At 42.1% G+C, this 18,159-nt stretch overlaps 1 long non-coding RNA gene across 1 annotated transcript in view; it reads right to left on the bottom strand.

Moving 5' to 3' along the window:
- Positions 1–1,890: 1,890 nt before the first annotated feature.
- The window catches only part of LOC128351490 (uncharacterized), a 71,686-nt gene continuing 55,417 nt past the window's right edge, over positions 1,891–18,159 (bottom strand). Inside the window, exons 2-3 of the long non-coding RNA XR_008319799.1 lie at positions 7,193–7,267; positions 1,891–2,007 (exon numbers count right to left, since the gene is read on the bottom strand). This is a non-coding gene — a long non-coding RNA (uncharacterized LOC128351490). The remainder of the gene's footprint in view (positions 2,008–7,192; positions 7,268–18,159) is intronic.

The raw sequence follows: 18,159 nt of genomic DNA, 5'->3' as shown, positions 1-18,159 counted from the left end.
CAGCCTCACTCCCTTTGATAAGTTGGAGAAAATTTGAAACTGCAGTACAGTAGTCACAAACATTATGAGGAGAGTGCTCAGAGAGTTATAGGGTGATAGTTTGAGTTGGTGGTGCACTAGAAAATTTTCTGTTGTGGCGCAAAAACAATAATTTTGAAATGCTTCACACTTCAGTTCTTCAAACTAGGAACACTGGCGGTCTGAAGATGCATCATTTTCACCATATGAATTTATTCTCATTACTGAAAAACACACCTGAATTTTGCTACTTCTTTGAAGCCATTACATTGCTGTCTTACTTTTATTCCTCACCTATCCAGGCCCTAAATAAAAATAAAAATATGTGTTGTATAATGTTTGAGACCAGTTTTCAAAATTGTTATCTGAAACAGATGAAAGATGCCACGTCAGGTTTCAAAAACAACATCCGCATTTCTGTTTTAAATTGTTTCCCAACATAACAACAAAATGCCACCAACCACAAATGGTGTGATCAGGACCTTGATGGGGAATGGGCCAATTGGGTGTTATCAACCTCCAGCATCTCTCAGTTCCTCTTTGCTTTGGGTTCTTGCTGCCACCATCCCCTTAATACCACCTAAAGACCCTAGTAAGGAAGATTTAGATCTTTCAGAGTTTTGACATTAGGAATCACTGGCCACTGGCCTCTGGCCCTTCCATCTACATAGACAGTATGAGATAGCCAATGTCCCTTTGTATTTGGATTTCAGAGAAAGCTGCACAAGCCAGCCATCCACATGGGAGAGTAAACTCTCTCCAGAGCATTCAAATGCACTACTAACCCCACATGCGGGCGGGAGGAGAGAGTTTTATTACAAGTTTAGGAACAAGGATCAGAAACAGAGGAAAAGACCAGGCATATCAGATAGTGAAAACTTACAAATTTACTTCTAGACCTACAGGTCCAATTATTATTTTATTGTATTTATTATTGTAGTGGATTAAAGCCTTTGTCTCAGAGCAAACTCACAAAATGCAGAATCATCTCTGCTTGAGCTGCCTGGCTAGGCTTCTCCTAAAACTATCCTGTATTATCGGTAGGTTCAAAATGCTGCCGCCACCATCCCTCTTATCGACAGAGCTTGAACCTCCCTGGGCTTGGGATGGAATCCCAGGGAAAACTCTCTTTATTTTGTTTTTGGGTAAGTACAAAAATATTCCACACGCAAGCCTACACATGGTGAGGAAACAGATAGTGCTGAACGTTTGAGGATGTGTTTGCGCCAGAGAACGCCCCCCACCATTCTCCCCCTTTTTCCCTGGAGTTAAAAACCAACTCAGAGAGGCTTGTAAAAATAAAAGAACTAAAAAAAGTTTTATTCAGTTATTACAGACTGCTTCCATCTGAGGCTTTCTCAGCTTTTAAATACAGTTAAAAATACTTAGTAAGTTACAAAAATAGGTTGTCTTAATGCACACTTAAATGTTTATAGAGTATTTTGGACCACCCTAGGTAGGATGGACGTAGGCTAGTGTTTCTTATTTTAATTACATTACAGGTAAACAATAATAGACCAGTATCAGGAATATTCAAAAGCACACACCCCAAATAATTATAAGTTTCTAATGCGCAATCTGACTAACAAACGGTTCCCTATGCTGAATTCTTTTTTCCTTGAACTCACCCAATTCCTAAGGAAAATCAAGCTTCCTTCTATCCTTTCTTTTAAGGATCTACAGAGTTATTCCATGAGAGCTATTCCATGAAAAAAACCTCCATGCTGGCTTCAACCATGAGGGTGCAAACTCCATTGCCCCTTACTAAGCCTTTCCACACACACTTCTCTCCAATAGAGGCTGCCTTTCTTTGTTTCCAGAATTCCCAGCAACTGCTCTCTAGGTCTTACCCACCTGGTGTACTTACTGGCTGCTCTGGAGTTCACCAATTTGTCATTCAAGAAAAGGGTTCACTCCCTGTGAACTCTTTAAAGGGAAGGGAGACTGGCCACCACAATTATATTTGCACACCACTCCAAACTTCCGTCTCTGGGCAGTTTATAGCAACATAAACAAATTAAAACAGAAATTAAAACCTTAAAACAATTTAAAACTACAAGTCTAGTTAAAAAGCTTGAGTGAATAAATGTGTCTTTAGAGACTTTTAAAAAGTTGTCCGAGATGGGAAAGCTCTTATTTCAGCAGGGAGCACATTCCAGAGTCTCAGGACAGAAACAGAGAAGGCCTGTTCCTGCATAGCCACCAGACAAGCTGGTGTCAACTGCAGACAAACCTCTCCAGATGATCTAAATGGATGATTGGGCTCATGGTGAAGAAGACATTGTCTTAAATTTGCAGGAACACTTACAGGTTACAGTCTTTCTAGAACAGCTTAACCAGGGAAGAACAAATAGGGCTGGCTACAGTTCACCAGAAGAAGAGGGAACAATGTGGGAGAGGGAGATTTGACTTCACCAAACCAGGTTGGAGTAATTGAGGTCAAAGTTACTGTTACTTTGGAGCTGGCATCTTTCAGATTCACAGGGCTAGGAACACCATTACCTAGAGGGAATCATCCCCATTGATGACTTAATTGATGGCGCTGGGGTCTGGACAAGGCCCTGGGGTAAGTTTTCTGCTTACGCCACAAACAAAATGGGATGAAAGAAACATCAACCCTTATTGGCTCTGGCTAACTAGAGCTGATCAACAATAAGAAAGAAAAACAAAATGCCTATGCATGTCTTTGTAGACTACACTGTGTAAGTGAGCAGGTAGAGCAGCGTAGCTACCAGCATTGGTAGTGCACAGTAATGAAAAAGTTGAGATTTGTAGCACACATGTGCTACCAGGCACTCCTGTACCTACACCCATGAGTGCTCACTTCCTGAATGAGCATCTCTGGGACTACATCTCCCATGACTTATTTCAGGAAGTAGTTTTCCTCCCTCTGAATTGTGGGTGAACCCCACAATATGGCAAAGGAAAAAAGCAAGGATTTGGTTTGTAGAGGAAAGGATAATTAGTACATGAAAGCATGGAGGTTTGGTAAAAGGAACGAATGTGCTTTGCAGCATCCAAAGCCTAAAGGTACGCACCAGCACTTGGGAACTATGAAGAGGCAGTGACCCCAGCATGGCCATTTCTGCGCAGTACTGTGCAGTCCCAGTGTGGGAGGGGTTCCTTTACAAGAGGCAGAACTCTGTACCAATCTCAGCAATGCAAGGAAAGTGTACAGGGAGAGCTGGGGGAGATGTGCCTAGCAACACTGGGAGGTGTAGTCCTTTCCCATAGAGCTCTACAGAGAAAGTGCTTGAAAGGACTACACCTCCCAGCCTTCCCTGTGCATACCCTCTCTGAATGTCTTCCTAGCTGCTGCTAGGGTAGTATGGGGCTCTGCTTTCCATAAAGGAGTCCCACCCTGCACCAGAAGCACACAGTACTGGGTGGAGAAGGCCACACTGGGAACAGAAGTCCCCCAATAGCCTGGAGCATATTATTTGGCTTTGGGTGTTCTGAAGCACAGCACTATTACTATCACACCTTGTTGTCCAGATAGCTTCAGTGGCTTTTCAGCTTCTGGCACTGTGATATTCAGAGACCCATATAAACAGAAGTTTTATTTATATAGGCTGAAATCTTGCACATGATTAGGTGGGTTAAATCCTGTTGACTTCAGTGAGATTTCATTAGACTAAATGATTCTAGGAGAGCCACTATAAGTTTTCTCTCCTGACACAGAGCTTCATGGTGGTTGCATTAGGGACCCATGTTATTTCTAGGCCATATTTTTAACAGCTGGGTTTTTAACAACAGGTTTTTTGCTCTATAGCAAGCTAGCACTAATGTAAAGAATTACACTCCTGAGCCTTTAGTGTAATTAGGAACCATATAATATTATGAAATGATTGTTTCTCATAATTATGTTTTGAGCACTTTTCAGAGCCCAGAGTGAAGATCTGTGTGCTTTTTTTGAACAATGGCCCTGTTGAGCAGGCTGAGGTCAATCACTTTGTTCAGTGCAATGCAGACATTTCAGATCAGGGCAGGGCTTTAGTTCACTCTCATCCCAATCCAACACTCAGTCAACATGCCACTCTAATTAAAGGTCCATGAGATTTCAAGGGCATTGCCAATAGAGTAATCCACCTTTTCCTCTTTGAGCATGCTGCAAGTTTTGTTACGTTTTTACCAATACTCCTCTTTTGTCCCATCTTTGTTCTCCTGCTACCTCCCACTAAATCCTTGATGAATGATATATGTCATGGATATCCTTATCTATGGACAGGGTGAGGAGTGTATGGAGGAGTCCAGCTCTCCTAGCATTAGCCCCTCCCCCTCCCTCCTCAACCTTGCTTCCCACTTTCCAATTGTCCCCCACCCCACTTGCCTCCAGTGCTTTGCCTTATCCTCCCCACTCCTCTTGAGGCCAGTTCCTGAGTTTGGGGATGGAAATGTTTTTCTCTCCAGCTTCATTCCCCCAAGCTTAAGAACTAGGTTTGGGAGAAGGAGAGCAGCTCCTGGGGATACTGAAGCATTGGGCATCACTCCCCTGACCACCCACCACCCTTATTGCATCTTGAATACATTTGCTTTCCCCTTTCACCCACTCTAATTGCTGCCTTCTTTTGCTTTGAGGTCCAGACTAGGTATGATGGGGCAGCTTATTTTATTCAGGTGCCCAGCCTGTTTATCGGTGGAGATGGACAGAGATTCACAGTAGGGATGTGCAAAATAATTTGTACCCGAATCTGGCTGATTTGGGTGATTTGCAGTTAGAACAAATCACCCCTCTGCTGAATTGCCCAGATTCAGGGCAAATCAGTTAGAACAAATCACCCCAGATTCAGACCCAAAAATTTTGGAGATTTGGACCTCCATTTTGTAGCCAAAGTAGGTTGGCTGTTAGTGCACAATGGGTGGAAGCTACCACCCAAATTTCAAAGAAATTGGGCAAAGGGGTGATTTTGAGAAGATTCACACGTCTTTAAGCTTTTTCCCATAGGGAATAATGGGGATTTCATTAGCCTTAGTTATAACTCCAGGTGGGGGGCATTGCACCCAATGGGTGCAAGTAAGCTACCACCCAGATTTCAAAGAAATTGGGCAAAGGGGTGTTTTAAAAAAATCTTTTGAAGTTGACATGTCTTTGTGGCAGATCCAGGGCAGAAAAATGGGTTTCAGGGGCAGAAGGGTGTGTCAGGTGGTAGTGCCCTAATGGGTGCTTGCTACCACCCAGATTTCAAATAAATTGGTGAAAGGGATGGTTTTTAATTTTTTTCTGAAGTTTGCGTGGCTTTAGGCTTTCCCCCCATAGGGAATAATGGATAATTTCAGCAGCCTCATAACTCCACTTGGGGGGCACCAGGGTGGCCCAGTGTGGGTTGTGTAGTGCACATAGGGTGCCAACCACCCCAAAATGACAAACCCATGGGGCACTGGGTTTTGTTGCTTTAATGTCTGAGGTGTTCTGAGAGTAGATTCTCTGGTAGGAAATGAAAGAATCCACTCAGCTCCTGTTGGCTATTTCCCAGGCATCATTTTAAAAGCTGCTCTGTGACCTTTTTGATTTTAAGTGACAGCAGCCTGGTTCCATTTTGGTTCAAGTGCCCTTTTGAACAGGCCTTGCTTCCCCCAAAATGTATCCCAGTGCCTAACAAATCCAAACCCCTCCTCCCAAGACCAAGGTCTCATCCACACATTGAGACCCCTCAGCTCTGTCTGTCTTGCTGAACCTGCACGTGGAACAGGTAGCATTTCCGAGAATGCTACCTTGCGGGTCCTGAACTTCAATATGCTACCTATCAGCCTAAATTTGGCTTCCAGGACCTACCAACTACATTTCCCCACATCGTTGGTGCCGACGTGCACCACAACATCTGGTTGCTCTCCAGCACTGCCTAACAGTCTATCTAGATGCTGCATGATATCTGCAACCTTCACACCAGGCAAGCAAGTCACCATGTGGTGAACATGCAGGTCACAAACCCATCTCTTTATGCCTCTAGTGATTGAATCACCCACTACAAGGAGACCCCTACCCCCTTGAGGAACATCCCCTGTGCAAGAGGATATGGGCTCATCATCCACGGAAGGGATCCTTTCTAAGGGAGCATGTCCCTCTTCTTCAGATGTCCTCTTTCAGATGCCTTCTTTCCCTAAGACCTTCATTCTCGCTGACAGCAGAGGAGCTATTAGCCTTGGAGAGGGATGCCTCTACCATGTAGGTCTCATCTGCATGCCTCTCTCATCTGCCTGTCTCTCTGTCTCTCTGAGCTTCTCCAGATCCGCCATCTTGGTCTCGAGGGAATGAACTTGTTCCCTGAGAGCCAGGAGCAACTTGCCCTGAACACACACCCATGACTTCTGCCCATGGAGCAAATAGTCATACATGTGACAATCTGTGCACTACATTGGGACGTGCCCCCTCCCCTGTTGGCTTTCTATCTTCATAACTGGTTTTGTTGTCTGTTTACAGTATTTAGAGATTGTTTATTAGAAAGTTAGGTCTTAGCTGTATTGGTTAGCTATTAACTGTTCAAACTTCCTTTCTCAAGAATATGAAGGAGGGAGTAGTAATTAATTTATCTTTCCAGTGGGTTCCTTGTGATCAAGAGAACTCATTTTAGGCTCCCCCTCCCCCAGCCCCACACACTTCCTCGCTAAACTCCATGCTAAACTCCAATGTCTGGTTTGCTAAATGTGTTTGCTAACCTCTGTTCTCTAAGTTCTCGGGCCTTCCCTCCTTATATAGAGAGAGTAGGTTCAAACTGAGACACAGGAATGTGACTCACAGGAATGTGTCCTCTCCCACCAGGTGTGACTCACTATAGCCCTAGTTGACTCCTCCCTCTGTCCCCCTCCAGGCAGGGAGAAACAACAACTAAATGCCACAGAGCCTCCAATGCAAGCCCTGGAAAAATGCTAGCCCTGGCAAGAAACCAACACAGACACATACAGTGGGACTTCTCACTTAAAGGGAAGCCAGCCCCTCAAAATCTCCCCTCCTCCTGTTTGTTTATTTGAAGGGGAAAGGCTTGTTTTGTTTAGAAAAACTTGCTCAGCTCCTGAATCTGCTTCTGCTCTTCTCAGAGTAGGCTTCAAACTGTTTCTGTGAGAACCATTCCCGGAGATGGTGAAACACTGTGCATGAATATTGCCCTCTGTTCATACAGCATCACTTTCTACATCAATCCCTCCATTCCATTTCCACCAATCCATAAATTCCTCTTACCCTTACTATAATGGCTGTCATCATCATCATGTGTTCTCAGGCTCTACTTTGAGTACTGTTTAAGCAGTGAGTGACCTGTAATGTATATAGAAAAAGGTTGATGTTGATTATGAACGAAGGAAAATAAAGAAGCAATACCTGTTAAAAGAAGTATATGCCAGAGACAGCCACTTCATGGGGTACTTGTGGCCTACAAGCACCATTATTCATTTCTAGTCACGGACAGACGTAGATTAGGGATAGTGTGACAAGCAATGTAGCAGGCAATGTAGTGTAGAATGGTATTTGCAAGAGACTAAAGAAGCGGTGATCACATAGTCTATAAACTCAATGCAAAGACTGAATACTGTGCACCATTTTGCTGCAAAACACTTTGAGTTCTTTCACTTTATTAACATACAAATATGCCAGACACCTCGGATAGAGGACGGGGTGACTATAAAGATTATGGTAAATAGTTTGGAAGAGCTGTGGGCATGTTCCCAAGACCTTGTTTTAAAACAAGGTAAAATAAATAAAGCAATACCTTGTTTTAGCGTTATCAGGAGCCCTATTCAGTCATATCCACACCCCACATGCATTCAGTGAACACCTGAGAGGAACAGACAAGTGTGTGCTGGCTATCCACACCTATCCACAAATTCAGCTGAGTGCCTATGCAGAGCTAAAGTGCTCCAGTTTAAGGGTTGTAACCAGAAACACCGTGGTAATGGGTCTTAAGGGCTGTTGTGAAACCAGAACATAGACCCAGATCACTTAATATGTTTAAAATGATTTTAGCTGAAAGGTATGGCATAGTAATAAAATAATATTTAGTTTTATAATGGGGCCATCCACACAACCTACAAGACGGGTGGACAAAGGGAAGGCTTCGCAAACCTTGCCTAGATAATCATTATTTGCTTGGTGGGAGCGCACTCCATGCTCCCAAATGATCCCAGTGCTCTGTGCAGTGCACTGAGGGATTCCCCCAGGGGACAGGTGCTCTAGGCATCCGTCTCTGTTTCAGCATGAGCTGCAAGCAGCTCACACTGACACAAGATCCCGGGAGCCAGGTTAAGGGTGCATTTGTGCCCTTAACCTTGGCTAAGAGCCGGGCTTCAGTGCAGGGTTCGGTGTCGAGACACCGCCGGGATCTGCATGGATCCTGGGAGTTCTCATGGGCAGCCAAGCCCAGGCTTGGCTGCCTAAGCTTGTGCTTGGCTGCTCGTGAGAACAACCTCAGCATTTAAAAGAAAGAAACAATTGCTTGTCACTTGTCCTGGTGCTTTGCATTCATTGGCAGGAACTCTGAAAGGGGAAAGCAACTTCTAATCTGACAGAATACTGCCTGCATGCTGACCCTTATATCTACAAATCACAAATAAGAAAGAAAGTTTTCTTTTAAATTAAAGTTAAACATTAAGGTGGGAGCTGGAACATCTGTGAGGGGGTTGTGTCTATGGTCCCCTCTGGCTTTCTGGATGTCAGTGGTACATTTGTTGGTAACCTCCAGACTGGACTTCTGTAATACATTCTATGTGGGACTGCCTTTGTACGTAGTCCAGAAACTTCAGTTGATTCAGAATGCGGCAGCCAGGTTGGTCTCCGGGTCATCTCGGAGAGACCACATTACTCCCGTGTTGATGGAGCTACACTGGCTGCCAATAGGTTTCTGGGCAAAATACAAAGTGCTAGTTATAACTTATAAAGCCCTAAACGGCTTAGGCCCTGGGTATTTAAGAAAACGTTTTCTTCGCTATGTGCCCTACCGCCCACTGAGGTCACTTGAGGAGGTCCGTCTCCAGTTACCACGAGCTTGTCTGGTGGCCACATGGCCTTCTCAATTGCTTCCCCAGGACTGTGGAATGCACTCCCTGCTGAGATACGATCCTCCCCATCTCTGACTATTTTAAAAAAAACATCTGAAGACCCATCTCTTCACCCAAGCTTTTTCAGCTTTTTAAATTTGTAAGTTTTAATTTTATGCTGTTTCTAAATTGCTAAACTGTTTCAACCTTTTATATTTGTTTTAATCGTTTTTATGTCATTGTTAACCGCCCAGAGACGAAAGTTTAGGTGGTATATAAGCTAAGTAAGTAAGTAAGTAAATAAACAGATAAATGTCACATATGGTCCACACATTGGATGCAGGAGCAGCCCTTCCATGGTACAAGGTGAGGCTGTCAGGGGCAGCCCAAGATGTTTGGGTACCTGAGGCAAAGTGCACAAATGCCACTTGCCCCAGCATGCCTCCAGGTCAGCTCCTCCACCTGCCCCTGCCCGCTTTTCTCCCTCACCTCCCTTTCCTAGGACACACTCTGCCAATCCACTCACTACCACTGCTCCTGCAGTGGTGTCATCTCATCCTAGAAGAGGAAATGGAGAAGACAGGTGCTATGCTGGGGAAAGTTACTGCAGGACCAAGAGCATGACTCCCATAATATATACACTTTCCCCATGGAAGCTACACATGCAAATATTTGATTACCAAACAGGAAACAACCTGTTTGTAGAAGTTTTGGTAGTCCACTTTCCTGTGTAGCTGGGCGATCGAGTGCCTATGGGGCATCAACATGCAACAGACGTCCCCAGGTACAGCCTAATAATACCTGGAGGTTTTACAGACAGGGCTTTATGCTGTGGGGTATCTGAGGAGTGAATCTACTTCGCAGCAGATTCGAGACAGTTTAATCCAGGGAATTGGGTGGAGCATTCACGTAGCCCTCGGCTGCTCCCCTACGCACATCAAAGACAAGCGTCAGAGCTTAGCAGAAACATCGAGGGTTTTTTCAAAAGCCACTGGAAATAGAGGATTATTTTAAGTTGGACATACCTAGGGCTAAACCAGAATTCACAGCCTCCCTTTGGGGGAAAAACAAAGCGCTGTCTGTCCTGGTCCCTGATAGCCTGCAGGGAGGTCAGGTTAAATCCAGTGAATATGTGGACTGGCACACTCCAATCAGGAGTGGATTGGGGGGGAAAGCCCTGTCTGTAAAATCTCCTGGGGACCAACTTTGAGGCTTATAAACTTCAGCTTGACTTTCCCTCAAAGCAGAAACCTCAGTCTCCTACTTTTCAAACTATACTGTATTGATCATACATGGAGAAAATGGAAGGTACATTTCATATATGAGAGAATATGGTGGAAAAAATGTGAGACATTTCAAATCAGCACTATGATTACACTCTATCTTTGGGCGGGTGTGTGTGTGTAAAAACAAACTCCACATGTTTAGTGCATTGATTTGCCTGGGACTTTTAGAAGTATCTTAAACAAATCTGAATGTATAAACACACACATCACTACCTTAAACTTAGCAGAAGGCAGATATCCTAACGGGAAAAACAGCTATCAGAAAAATCCTAACATGAAATATACAAATGTCAGTCTTCTGCCTGACTAAATGGCATCAGGACACTTTTATTGATTTAAAGGAAAGGACTTTATTAGTTGTAGAAGATGTATCAAGGATTTAGCCACATTACTTTTAGCTAATTTTATTTTAGAAAATAAACTTGGTGATTGCAGTCTGGTTTATTTGTGCGCATCTTATTTGTAATGATTTTTGTGCCATGTGATTCAGTTTATTTTGTTAAGTGCAACGAGAATGTTTGTTTGGGCTAATAATCTGCATATACTCCTGAAACAATAAAAAGGAGGTTTCCATGTAATTCTGATTATTTAAGCATTATAACTGTTATTTCCTTTTAAATAAAGTGTAAAGGTACCATGAAGTGTTACAAGCAGGGGCAGTGTTTATTGATTGCTTCTGAGCAAGGGCAAAGTTTATTCGTATTAAGAAACTATGTGATTTGATTTATGTTAATAGAAGACTACTGAATGTAACTTCTCCCTTCATTGACATTGGTTATAAATGCCCTTTGTATCAGAAACTCCTTGCAATAACATTTTAATTCCATGTATTTCAAGAACTATTGATTGGCATGAGCAATCAGCTGGCCAGATAAAACAGCTGGCAATTACAAAACATTACTTTCAAGGGTTCGTAATTCACCTCTACATATTTGAAGATAATAGTCCATCTGTTTTTAAAAGCAAGGGAAATAAAAGGCAATAGAAGAGTGGAAAGACTAGCTAATTCAGAGTTAGATGCTTTTAGTACTCCTGTGATTCAAGATCAGCTGCAGTTACTTGTACAGCTATGTTATGTTTCACAAGAGTATATCTTTGTACAGTCCTACCACTATACAATACAAGTAAAGGTCAATTCACATGATCAAAATTACTCCTATCTGTGTCATGAGTTCAATATGCATTACAGCTGACTGCATAGCCAAGCAACTGTGGTTGCAGAAGACCAGTTTGATTTTCATCCCATTCAGTGAAATATCCATTTTCTTTTTAAAAAATAAGCTGTGATATGCATTGATATCACCATGGACCCAGGGCAGATTTTTGTGGGTTGTGCGAACCATGTCCAAGATTAAATGAAAAATAAGAACCACTTCCCACCCACCCATTTTTTAAGATGTCTACGGAAAAGATGTGGGATAGGTAAAACACATGCCTAAGAAATATCTTTCCCCCAGAAAAGATAAGAGGACTACAGACCCTTTATAGAACTTTTGCCAAATCTGCATTATTTATCTCTGGGAACCAGTGGATTCCCGAATGTTGTTGACTACAACTCCCATAATCCCCAAGCAAAAGCCATTGCACCTGGGGATTCTGGGAGTTGTAGTCAACAACATCAGGAAATCCTTGTTAAAGGGAACTCTGCTGGGAACGATATATATGCATTCATTTACGGTCAGCGGTGTCTTCTAAAACTAATAGAGGAAGCTGGTCTCAGGGCCTTATGTGGACCTTAGGGAAGACATATCAACTGAAATATCCCCACATTTAGTAAAAGCAATTGAGGAGTTTATGATAGCATAGGGTTCCACATTGTCCCGCCACCCCATCGCTCCAGTTAATTGGCTGTTGAATGTCATGCCACATATTTCTTTCAGCAGACATAACAAAATTGTATGGGACAGCTAACTTTACTTGTTAGCCACCCCATAACAAATTGTTCTCTGAGTGGATCATAACAGAAGAGTAAAGCATACAATAAAAACACATAACACATTAAATCATAACAGACAAAAGAAAAGGTAAAAAGAAAATACAAAATACAACACAAAGCGACTTAAAAACTCATTTTAAAATTAGTTAAAATCAGAATAAATCTGAAAACCTAAAAAAAAAACACCTTTAAAAAAACCCGAATGTAAAAGGCCTGAGTGAACAAAAAGCATTTTACCTGGCATCTAAAAGAACAAAGTGATGAAGCCAGGTGAACCTCACTGGGGAGGCTATTCCATAAATGGGGTGCAACCACAGAAAAGGCCCTCTCCCTGGTAACCACCTGGCTCACCTCATTTGGTAGGAGCATCCGGAGGAGGGCCTCTGAAGAAGATCTTAAGATATGAGTAGGACTATATGGGGCAAGGAGCTCTCTCAGGTAACCTGATCCCAAGCCATTTAGGGCTTTAAAGGTTAAAACCAGCATTTTGAATTGGGCCCGGAAACAGACTGGGAGCCAGTACAACTGACAAAGCACTGGCGTAATGTGATCAAAATGTCCAGTCTCAGTTAATTACTAGGGATATAATATGTGAACCAGCAACAGCCACACAGACCCCAGAAGGATATCCAGTTTGCCCCTCAGGTATTATTCAGAGTGAAATGCTGCACAAAGGTAAGCATATTGCAACATGGCACATGTGTTTTAATGTATGTAAGAATACAAACCACGTGAGAAAGAGTAGTAAGGCAAGGGACCATGTTTTACTTCTCCTTCAACAAATAAACTAGTTAAAACTGAAATCCAAACCTTGTATTTTATTTTTTCTCAGAAAAGCATTTTATACTTCATGTAGATTACGAGAGGGACGCGTTCAACTCCAATTGAATGAAATGGGATTCTTCCCATTAATTTTAATGGGTGAGGAATCAGGACCGAACTTTTTTTCCAGCAGTAAAACCTTCAGGGCTATTAAAGGTTATCATAGTAATAATCCTTTCAGAGAGTCCCTCCTCTGTGTATGGCTTTCACAGACTTTGCAGGCCCTAAAAGCTCCAAGAGTTTTTATCATCTTCCCAGCCTCCAACAGAGCTATTAAGTTGTATCAAGTCAAAGAGCTCCTTTGGAAAGTGCTCCTAAATACACAGGTGCATAAAAAATTGACAGTTCCTATCTTGGTTCATTTTCAAAATGCCTAAATACTGTATATATTTAAAAGCTCATGCACCAAAGGAGCCATAAATGTCTATCATCAAGTAAAAAATATAAGCAATTTTGGGTGAACTCACACAGGTCAGGTCCAGGAAAGGAAATTTCATACACAGGAAACTATGCTGAAGGAAATTTAAGAGTTTGACCTTGCATTGCAAATCAAGGGCATTCAGATTTGTTCAACCTGCATTATTTCAGGCGAAATGTCAAAGCATTCCATTGTGATTTAAAACATGTGCCAGAACATCATAATGCTGCTGCTGTAGAACTCATGCTAGAGAAGGACAATGTAGCTAGGGATACAGTAACACATCTAGAACAGGGCCTTAAAATGCCTGTTTATAAAGTATTACAATCCAGCAACTACCCCACCTCTTCTTCATGAAGTGAATCTGTATTTTTCCCCATGATGTCAATTGGTATCTTGATGACATAAGTCAATATTAATCTATTGGAATTAGAATTTCTCTTACAAGCAGACAATGCAATATTTTTAAAATGTTATTTATATATGTATATCCTGCTTTTCCTCCAAGGAGCTAGGTGTGTTGGCACATGAGATTGTTCCCCTCTTCCTTTCTTCCTCTCCTCCTTTTATCCTTATAAGGAGAACTCTTCTGGATCAAACCAAGGGCCCATATAGTCCAGCTTCCAGTCTCCCATAGTGGCCAACCACGTACCTCTGCGGAGCCTACAAGCAGCATATGAAGCCAATAACCCTCCTTCAATGTTACTCCCCAGTAACTGATATTCAGTGGTATGCTGCCTCTGAACAAGTCGATTCCATACAGCTGTCATGGCTAGTACCCATTGATAGGTCTATCCTTCACCCATTTTACCCAGTGGTCGTAGCCTCTTGTAGCAGTGAATGGCAATTATGCATTGTATGAAGAGCCTCACAAAAACCCCATGAGGCAGGCTGGTCTGAGAGATGACAGCTGTCTGGACTCAGGTCATGAAATGACCTTCATGAGTAGGTGAGGATTTGGACCCAAGTGCTCCACACAAGCCCACATGTTCATATGAAGCTGCCTTATACCATGGTCCATCCAGTTCAGTACTATCTACACTGACTGGAAGCAGCTCTCTGCAGATAGCATCCTTCTCTGCCCTACCTAAAGAGTTCAGGATTCAACCTGGACTCTTCTGCATGAAAAGTAATTCCCACCAATCCCCAGAAAAAAAGCAATGGAGCATGGCCAGAGGTAAAGCCCTCTGATTTCAATGGGACTTACCCCCATGTAACTGGGCATATAGCTGCAGCTTTAGGTTCCTTCTCCCTGGCCTTGAAGCCCTCACTTTTTTAAAAAAAGTCTTGATTTTTAAAAATCTTGAATCCTCAATTTTTTTTAAAGTCTTGATTTTTTAAAGTCTTGAATCCTCAAATAAGCATGTATACCACTCTGAGTTCCTTGGAGGAAGAGCGAGATATAAATGAAATAAATAAATAAATAAATAAATAAATAAATAAATAAATAAATAAATAGGGAACCATTTTTTCAACACTGCCAAAAATGTTCAGGGAAAACTGAAGATAGTTTTGCTTCTGTGATACTAAGCAATGGCTGACACCATCCAGATCACTTTCCATCATTTGCTTATATTCAATTTAATCTTCTAATTTAAACCACATTATGGAGGAATATCCACATTGCCTGGCATTCACAACATTGCCAAAGCGCATATTACTCTCACTCCTAAACATCACTGAGTAAATATATTGAAAGGAATGTGTTATATACAATAATGGAGCAAAACTGGTGTGTCCTGCTAGTCCTGTTGCTGCTTTGTTTGCTAATCCTTTTCTTGTGCTCTGTCTTGTACATCTCCTGTACAGCTGAACAGAAAATGTTATCATATAAAGGCAAGCCATTAATCCAACCATGACAAAAATTAAGATATATTTGTCCTTTAAGGCTGACTGCCTCAGTTCTGTTCAGCTATGGAGGTCAATAACCTGTAAGTGTTTAATGAATATTTCTATAATGTTGCTTTCATTATTGAATTAGAAGAGGCTTTGAAGAAGACATAAAATGGCTTGATGTGTTTTGTTTGGTATTTATTAAACATCACAAAACATATATGAATTATTTTCCAGCTAGTTAATATTGTGAAAGAAGCTCAGTATTTGCATAAGATTTACATAAGAAAAAAGCCTATCAAAATTAGTAATAAATAATAATCTTCCAGTTGCTTACATGTATCAATGAAGACATGGTACACTTTTAAAAATTCATAACAAATCTGAAATAGATTTATTACCGTGAGTTATTTCACAGTTCCTGTGGTTTGCTTGTTATAGTGTAATTTCATGTGAATATTATATACATACATTATTTAATGTTTATTATTCCTTTAATACTAAAGGAACACCAGAATCAATTAATAATGAAAAAGGTATAAAATTATCATAGTGTAATAGACATTTTAGAGTTAAATTCTGGAAAAATCACTCAAGTGTTGGAGTAGAATCATATCTTTATAGTAGAAGTGCAACCTATTTTCCATTCAGTTTAACTGTGACAGCTTCAAGCCAAGGAACCCTGAGAACCAAAAAGGGTTGCTGTGAGGATAAACATAACCATGTACACTGCTCTGGGCTCCTTGGAGGAACAGCAGGATAGACTTGTAAAAATGAATGAATGAATGAATGAATGAATGAATGAACTGTAGTTCTGTGGGATGGCTGGGAGAGACATGGTGTGAGAAAGTGGAAAAAGAGGAGTCCCCCCCCCCTTCTCACAACCAGGGGCCATCCAATGAAACTGACTGGCAGGAAATTTAGGATGGAGAAAAGAAAATACTTCTTCACACAGTGCATAATTAATCTGTGGAATATGCTGTCACAAGATGTGGTGAGAACCACTAGGTTAGATGGCTTTACAAGGGGATTAGATAAATAAATGGGGGTCAGTTCTATCAGTGACTACTAGTCTTGATGGCTATATGCTACCTGCAGATTCAAAGGCAGTATGCCCCACTTTCAGTGGGGTGGGGCTTTGACAAGAGTATGCCATCACCTCCTGCGATGGGCTCCCCAGAGGCCATTGGTTGGTCACTGTGGGAAGTGTCTGAGTCTTGGGCTTTCCCCATGCATCAAATTCCTCCTTATGTGGCCTCAGAAAGGGGAAGGGTTTCAACTTCACCTTTTCTCTCTTCCCCATGGGATCTTGCCACTCTGACTTCCCCTCTGGTGCCAAGCGCCATCTGACCAATCTGCCTCCACCAGGGTCGTAGCTATAATTAAACATTGCAGGGCGATGTCACCGGGCCCCTGAGGGAGAGAGAGCCAAAGGAGACCAAGGCTGGTGCTGCTTATATAGCTGGACAGCTAGGAATCCTTTGTTTGTGGCCATCCCATCGATCAGAGCAGGCGAGGTGGGGCTTAGGGAATGGACCAGCACTTTCCTCCCACCCTCTGCTCTAAATCCTAAATTAGGATTTTGACCCAGAAGCCAATCAGTGTTTTTGCCATTTGCCCACCAACCCTCCCTCCCTCAATATTTGCGGCATATGTAGTATCATTTGCTGGGGACAGCGGCAGCCACTGGTTAAGGGGGCTGCAAGGAATTTTACCTGGATAGCTTGATTGACACACATCTCACACCAAATATCTCAACCCACATTGCTTGTTGCTCATTCCTGCTTGCTTGTCACCACTTGGGGAGGCAGGGATTATTATGAAATGCTCCTTTAACAGTAATCCTATTTAAAGGAAAGGGGCTTTACAGTTTGGGTGCATGGGTCCACTTGTGGCAGCTGCCTCACTGGCCTTGCCTCAGACAAGTAGCTTTGAGCTCCAAGCTTGCTGGTTGCACATGTGCAGAATCTACCTGTACATTCCAGGTTGGAGAATAACCTTTTGAGGGAAGCGCTGCTGAGTTCATAGTACAACTGAGCACTGTGAGCTTGGCTGAATGAGGAAATGAACTTTAAAATAAAGGTTAATACCTTGCAGGGTTGTTTTTCTACCTCCTTTTTTCATTCGCCTCCATCTACTAGAGAGTCCTATATCTTCAATAATTGGCTCTTTGAGCTAATTACTCTACCCCATATATCTTCAAACACTTTTAACATGCACTACTGGTTTCCTTTCATCTTCATCTTTTATTTAAATTCCTAACAACTTTTAGAGCTTTCCATACATCTTCTCACCAAATGTATCTGGTGGGGATTTTTTAAAAAAGCACCTGTGGGATTTGCTCATTTAGTTCCCATTGGAAGTCAATAGGACTTCAGTGCCTGACGATTATTACTAGTTTTCCCCCCTCAAACCACTTTCTCTTCTACTACTTTGCCTCTTCCTCTACCAACCAATGGCCTATATTGGGTCTTTCCTGTTTTCACAATCACTTCCATTAGTGTTAACATCCTCAGTAACTGTTCCCCTTAAGCTATGAATAGATTATCCTGGTCTTGATATTTTGGACAAAAGATTATGCTGAGTCCAATCACTCCAAGCAACTGTAGCACATAAATTATATAAAATGTCGAATAGCCCATGAATGAATAGTGGTCATTGTATGGTTCCTCCACTGGAACTTAGTGTTAATAACTATGTTTAGCCCACAAAATGTGAGATAATGGCTGCCTTCGCACATAACACCAAACCAGAGGCAACTGGAAGACTCTGGAAAGCTCTTCCTAATGAAATTAGAGTTTCGCCTTCTAGGATTGTTTTTAAGAAGGACCTGAAAGCATACCTGTTTAGTCAGGCTTTTTAGTTTATAGTTTGAAAGCTTC

The sequence above is a fragment of the Hemicordylus capensis genome, chromosome 3, assembly GCF_027244095.1.
Source record: "Hemicordylus capensis ecotype Gifberg chromosome 3, rHemCap1.1.pri, whole genome shotgun sequence".
NCBI lineage: Eukaryota > Metazoa > Chordata > Lepidosauria > Squamata > Cordylidae > Hemicordylus > Hemicordylus capensis.
The sequence above is the reverse complement of the archived record's forward strand: the minus strand, read 5'-3'. Positions and strand labels throughout refer to the sequence as shown.